The sequence below is a fragment of the Mytilus trossulus genome, chromosome 2, assembly GCF_036588685.1.
Source record: "Mytilus trossulus isolate FHL-02 chromosome 2, PNRI_Mtr1.1.1.hap1, whole genome shotgun sequence".
Lineage (NCBI taxonomy): Eukaryota > Metazoa > Mollusca > Bivalvia > Mytilida > Mytilidae > Mytilus > Mytilus trossulus.
Genome location: NC_086374.1, coordinates 1,869,983 through 1,877,311, shown reverse-complemented (window position 1 = coordinate 1,877,311; position 7,329 = coordinate 1,869,983). Strand labels below are relative to the sequence as shown.

General features: G+C 27.9%; 1 long non-coding RNA gene across 1 annotated transcript; it reads right to left on the bottom strand.

The window, feature by feature from the left end:
• Window positions 1-2,114: 2,114 nt before the first annotated feature.
• Window positions 2,115-6,040, bottom strand: LOC134704849 (uncharacterized). Its single transcript, XR_010105421.1, has 3 exons — window positions 5,968-6,040; window positions 3,400-3,455; window positions 2,115-2,444 (listed from the first exon to the last, which is right to left on the bottom strand). It is a non-coding gene; the product is annotated as an uncharacterized LOC134704849 (long non-coding RNA).
• Window positions 6,041-7,329: the final 1,289 nt, after the last annotated feature.

Here is a 7,329-nt window from a genome sequence, read left to right as displayed (position 1 = left end):
CTGATAATTTGATGAAGGATAACGAGGTACAAACTGTTAATGTCATCTAATATTTTGATGAACGAGGTGATTTTTGGTCAGAATGATCTCATTTAAAAGATGCGATAGATAAAGTGTCATACATCCAAATACGTGACTTCTGCCTAGACATTTAGATAAATAATGAAACTATTTGAATTCATTAACATAAAAGGGACATCGATTAAAATATAACCGCATTTAGTGACACCATTTAATCGATCAAAATTTCTTAATACAATGGATATTATTGATACATATAAAATGCTAAGAGTTTTTATTCACAATAATCATGTCTTTTTTATTATGCTATTTTTGGTCTGACCACTTGTAATCATTCATAACGTGTATTGTTTCTAACAACTATTTCATAATAAAACGTTCATGGATAAGATATCATATTGCACATTACCCTTTGTATATACTACTTGCTTTGTTTTTGTCCAACTTTATTTATATAATTAAGACTACACCTTCCAAGAGTCATATAAGTTAAAGATTTTACGATTATAGACTTCATACTATTATCCGTAATCACATTCAGTCTTTCTAAAGTTAACTTTTCTCGTGTTATCTCCCAAACATAGGTCTGAAACTAAGAAAGAAAACAAAGTTAAGTTAACATGTGAAATTCAATCTTATTGTTGTAAACAATAAGCTGCACCAGCTTAATTTAAACTAAAATATGTGTAAATGAGAGCACTAATACTACAATAATATTGACCACAATGACGTTTAAATAGAATATCTATATTGGTCTGTCGCCTGAATTGTTTCTGAATGAGCTAGTTGCTCTGAAAATGATGCCTCTATGTTTACAAATTTCTATCGTTTCTGTCTCTTTGACGTATAAACAAGAACTTTATATAAACTATAAACGTTTACATTCTTCTGGTCTGTTTTAACCTCAAATACACTGTGAGTGATTATTTCGTAAACAATATTTTTCGACAATGGTCCTCATCATGTTTTTTTAAATATGTTTCTGATCCATCTTATATTTTTTTTCAAATTTCACTAGTCTATCCCATATCTCCTTGTTGTCACGATAACAAAATGACAAAAATGACAAATAGATATTTATACTTATGTTATTTAGAGGTAAAAGCGGGTGCCTATACTTGAATGTAGTTTTATTTTTGTATTGTACTTTACACTTACAGAAATCTCTGCATCATTTGATATTCAGCCCATACTTCATTATACTCTGTCAACACATCACGGAAATCGTTCATGGCGTCTCTAATAAATTTTGGATACTTCTTCCGTTTTGCTTTTTGCTTTTTATTCTTTTTCTTCTTTTTGACCTTTATCGATTTGTCCTTATTCTTTGGATTTTCAGAAATAGATGTTGTCTTAACTGCTTCTGTAGTAACTAACTGTAGTGTTGTGGCCGGCAATGGTATCGATGTTGATACTAAAGGCGCAATCGTTGATTTAGGAGTTGTATTTTGGGACTCTAGTAATTTCGATTTATTTTCTTTTGGCTTATACAACGCATCTAAAATCATACTGAAAAAAATTATATCAATTTAGAAATTTGCAGTCACACATAAGACAAAGTACAAGGCAAAGATATTTTCAGAAGCCATAAAATTCATATTTATTTTTATTCATTAAGCCTTTTTACTTCAATTCAAGCACGTTTGATGAGACTTTTGAAAACCAAAATGCGCGTCTTTTGTACATCACTGTAAGCTTTGTATCTATGGTGACATTACTATTTTGCTTGATTGATTATATTCATTTCCGATAGAAATTAATACAACCGTTAACCAGTGAGTATAATTGCCATTACATCTAAAAATCGGCATTTGAGTTTAAATAACAGAGGTTAACCAACCTCCTTCTTATTGCTAAATTATTTTAAGGCAGTGTATGAATACAAATTCTGTTTAGAATTTTATCATTATGTTACATTTGTAGTCATGTTTTGAAGGAGTTAACAAGATGGTAGACAGGTTGGCACGAATGTTTTACCCAAAAGACAGTTTTTACTGTTACTACTGTATGGAATATCTCACTTTTCTTCGAGATCTATAGTCAGTTATTATTTGTTGGACTTCTGACTAAAAAAGAAACTTACTTTAGCTGATTGGCGCCTATCTGTCCTGGCGATAATAAAATTAGTAAAAGAATATTCCTAATTTCCTTTATGATGGATTCCAGTTTTTTTATTGTTTTATCTAGTTGTATATTTTCGGAATGTTTTCTGCTTTTAATGGCTGTTTCTGTTGGAGTATTCAGTATAACATCGTTTACATTTTCATTGGTTGAAACATCGCCAAATCTGGTTGATTTTACTAACTCATCCCTTGCCTTTTGTGGTAACATATTTTGATAAAACTGGAGTTCTCTGTAATGTTTGTATAGCTCTAATATCACAAGCATTTCTCTCTCTTTACATTTCAAATCTCCGGTATTACCTTCAAATAATAAAAAACCAAGATGACGTTTTCTATTAATAGCACAAACCACACGCGAAATACAATTCAATAAGTTCAAGAATTTGAGAAAAAGAGTAATGGTTGTCTTGTGCATTTCCTGCTTGACATATCCTATTGCGCATCCTTTATGACTTATGTATTTTAGAGGCCTAGTTGCAGTATCACGCGTTAAGAACATAATTGATTTTCTTAATCAATATTTACTCTTTGCTATCTCAATCTGGATGGAAGCTATAGACGCAAAGAAAAGGGTTATATGGATGAACTAGTAGTTTCTTCCTTCAGTATAACGTAATTTATTATGCTATTATTTTATTTTTACTTTTTTGTCAAAGTGTTTTATTTTTTTTTAATGAATATCAGAATATTGACAAAGGAGTAAAGTTTTTTTTTACAACATAACCAATTTACTATAGAGCCATCTACATTCGGAAGATCCCTACATAATACAAGCGTGTCGTCGACATGAACTAATATTTCGGAATAGCAGTCGCTATACCTCGTCATCTATTCATCTATTATAACATAACTGTATACAAAAAAAAGTAAAATCACAAAAATACTGAACTTAGAGGAAAATCAATTCGGAAAGTCCATAATCACAGGGCTAAATTAAAAAACAAAACGCATCAAAAACGAATGGACAAGAACTGTCATGCTTCTGACTTGGTACAGGCATTTTCTAATGTAGAAAATAGTGGATTAAAACTGGTTTTATAGCTTATCATCGACATTTATTTCGCCGTGAATATAAAAAAAAGATGTTGTATGATTGTCAATGAGACAACTCTTCACAAAAGACCAATTAAATAAGATGAGATAAGATTAGAAACATATTGTATTAAACAAAGCAATAGCTGGTTCAATTTTGTGTTTAGATGTTAACTTATTAGTGTTGTCATATCATGGCTGATTAAATTCAAAGTGTACTTACAACAAAATATCGGTACAATTAACATCAGCAATAAAAAACATAGTTTACAATCCATTCTGAAACAGAAGAAAATGGATAATTATAACCATAACACTCATTGAATTATAATTCTTTGATTAAAGTTGATTGAGCTAAATAGGTGCATTAATGAACAAAGCTGGCTGTGTAATTGAGTCAAGTGCTAGATAAACTGTCAGAACATGACAGACAGCCTGTACGTAAAAAAACAAACATAAACAGAAAGACAGCCATAGGTAACATCAAGATATGTATGAGATGCTCCTTGTATATTTTACTAACTATTCAATCAAGATTAAAAGGCTGAGCAGCCACTTCTCCAGTAATAATTTATTACAATTTTTAGCGAAAAATTGCAATCTTTGTAGATATAATATCTTTAAAACAATAAACTGCAATCTTTGTAGATTTAATATCTTTACAACAATAAACTGCAATCTTTGTAGATTTAATATCTTTACAACAATAAACTGCAATCTTTGTAGATATACTATCTTTAAAACAATAAACTGCAATCTTTGTAGATTTAATATCTTTACAACAATAAACTGCAATCTTTGTAGATTTAATATCTTTACAACAATAAACTGCAATCTTTGTAGATTTAATATCTTTAAAACAATAAACTGCAATCTTTGTAGATATAATATCTTTAAAACAATAAACTGCAATCTTTGTAGATTTAATATCTTTACAACAATAAACTGCAATCTTTGTAGATTTAATATCTTTAAAACAATAAACTGCAATCTTTGTAGATATAATATCTTTAAAACAATAAACTGCAATCTTTGTAGATTTAATATCTTTACAACAATAAACTGCAATCTTTGTAGATTTAATATCTTTAAAACAATAAACTGCAATCTTTGTAGATATAATATCTTTAAAACAATAAACTGCAATCTTTGTAGATTTAATATCTTTACAACAATAAACTGCAATCTTTGTAGATTTAATATCTTTACGACAATAAACTGCAATCTTTGTAGATTTAATATCTTTACAACAATAAACTGCAATCTTTGTAGATTTAATATCTTTAAAACAATAAACTGCAATCTTTGTAGATTTAATATCTTTAAAACAATAAACTGCAATCTTTGTAGATATAATATCTTTAAAACAATAAACTGCAATCTTTGTAGATTTAATATCTTTACAACAATAAACTGCAATCTTTGTAGATTTAATATCTTTAAAACAATAAACTGCAATCTTTGTAGATATAATATCTTTAAAACAATAAACTGCAATCTTTGTAGATTTAATATCTTTACAACAATAAACTGCAATCTTTGTAGATTTAATATCTTTACAACAATAAACTGCAATCTTTGTAGATTTAATATCTTTACAACAATAAACTGCAATCTTTGTAGATTAAATATCTTTAAAACAATAAACTGCAATCTTCGTAGATTTAATATCTTTACAACAATAAACTGCAATCTTTGTAGATTTAATATCTTTAAAACAATAAACTGCAATCTTTGTAGATTTAATATCTTTAAAACAATAAACTGCAATCTTTGTAGATATAATATCTTTAAAACAATAAACTGCAATCTTTGTAGATTTAATATCTTTACAACAATAAACTGCAATCTTTGTAGATTTAATATCTTTAAAACAATAAACTGCAATCTTTGTAGATATAATATCTTTAAAACAATAAACTGCAATCTTTGTAGATTTAATATCTTTACAACAATAAACTGCAATCTTTGTAGATTTAATATCTTTACAACAATAAACTGCAATCTTTGTAGATTTAATATCTTTACAACAATAAACTGCAATCTTTGTAGATTTAATATCTTTACAACAATAAACTGCAATCTTTGTAGATTAAATATCTTTAAAACAATAAACTGCAATCTTTGTAGATTTAATATCTTTACAACAATAAACTGCAATCTTTGTAGATTTAATATCGTCAAAACAAAAACAGATATACAACACTATAAAAAATCCAATAGAAAATTATATTAAATCAGAAAAAATAAGAATGACGTCCTTAATCGAAATTAAATTCTATTGAAACAAAATATAGTAGTGTAGTGTCTATACATTTGACTTAGAAAAGTGTGTTTACTTATTTTTTTTATTCACGATTAAAATGACATATTATGATTTAGTTTAGATAAATTGTAATACAAAATTGACAACCAGAGGTACCCTGGATTTCTTGTTAAAGTAAAGAGCCCTTCACAAAAATGCTGGACTCGTGAACTAAATTGTTAACATATATTATTGAATAAAAAAAAATGTGTAAAAGTTTACAAATTAAAAATTATATATTTTCAAAAACCAATGATAGCACTGTATAAATTTTAATTTCAGAGATAAATTGATTTTTTTTCTGATTTCCTCTCTGTTATTGAAATTAAAGTGAAGAAATACGTTTTATTTCTATAACGCATTGAAATGTAAATTAAAAAAAATATTACGCATCTGTAGGCAATATTGACTTCAAAACATCCTACCGAAAACTGAATATCTCAACCGTATAAATGACATTAGAAATAGTAGTAATTAGAAACTTACATAACCAGAAGTTTGTATTCCTTAAAAGATATAAAAATAAAAATTAATCTACTGTTTTCCGATTGAGAGTATGAATTTGTTTTTCGTTAGGTTTTGGTTTTATACATATATATACGATATCTAAAGGTGAAAGTTCCACTTAATAAAACAAAAGAGAAAGTCATTGGCAGATCAATAGTTAGTAATAATGGATGTTTTTATTATATTTCACACAAGGAGTTGTTTATTTCATGTGACATATTTACTTTCCTATTACTATTACAGACTATTTAGTATGATGTTTTCATTACATAAATGTCATAGTTAAGATACTTATAAAATTATACTTTTTTTTCTATCTATGGAATTTCTATCTTACTGTTTTCATCTCATTTAGTGCAAAATTGTAGATATTTCATTTCTCAGTTTTAGAGAGGAAGTAAATGTACTTTATTTTTTATATCAATTGAAATATGCTCTACCGCATCTATAAAAGATGTGGAATAAGCTACTGTAAATAAATGTAAGAGTAGTATACAGATGTTCGTAAAGTCGTAAATCGATTGAGAGATCACAAATCCGGGTTACTAACTAAAACTAGGGTAAAATTTACCTATCATATGTGTTTATTTTGTCCACACATAGTTGTCAATATAATTGTATTATATGCGACTGTCATATACTGTCATACAAGTGAGCGGTTTAGCACTACAAAATCAGATTGGATCTACCATAGTCTGCATAATGAAATGACTGTGCTAAGAAAGGACTATGACAGTTGTTATCCATTTGTGTGATGTTTTCGAGGTTTTTATTTTTACCATTTGATAAGGCACTTTCCATTTCAAATAGTCCTGTTCGATGATTTCGTTGTTGTCTTTATTTATTACATATACACCTGAGGCCAATAAACCGATGTGGTTTAACAAATTTAAAGCTTTCAAAAAAAATATCAAGCGTCTTTCTTGAATTCAATTTCTTTTGGATAATACATGATAAAAGCTGTATATTCAAAATTGAAAGACATCCTCGTGTTATTTTGCATATTTTGCTGTATTTATATCGTTTTCTTGATAATTCTATGGCTTAACACATATTGATCGATCTTATTTTGATTAAATACCCCTTCCAACTAGTGATATGCTATCTTAGCCGTATTTGGCACAATTTTTGGAATTTTGGTCCGCAATGCTCTTCAACTTGTTTGGCCTTTTTGATCTGAGTGTCACTGATGATTCTCATGTAGACGAAACGTGCGTCTTGCGTATTAATTATAATCCTGGTATCTTTGATAACTGTTTACGTCTTCATTGACAATTAATATTTATCTTTAAGAATATATTAAAGGTTTGAGAACTATGACTTGCAATTATAGTTACATTT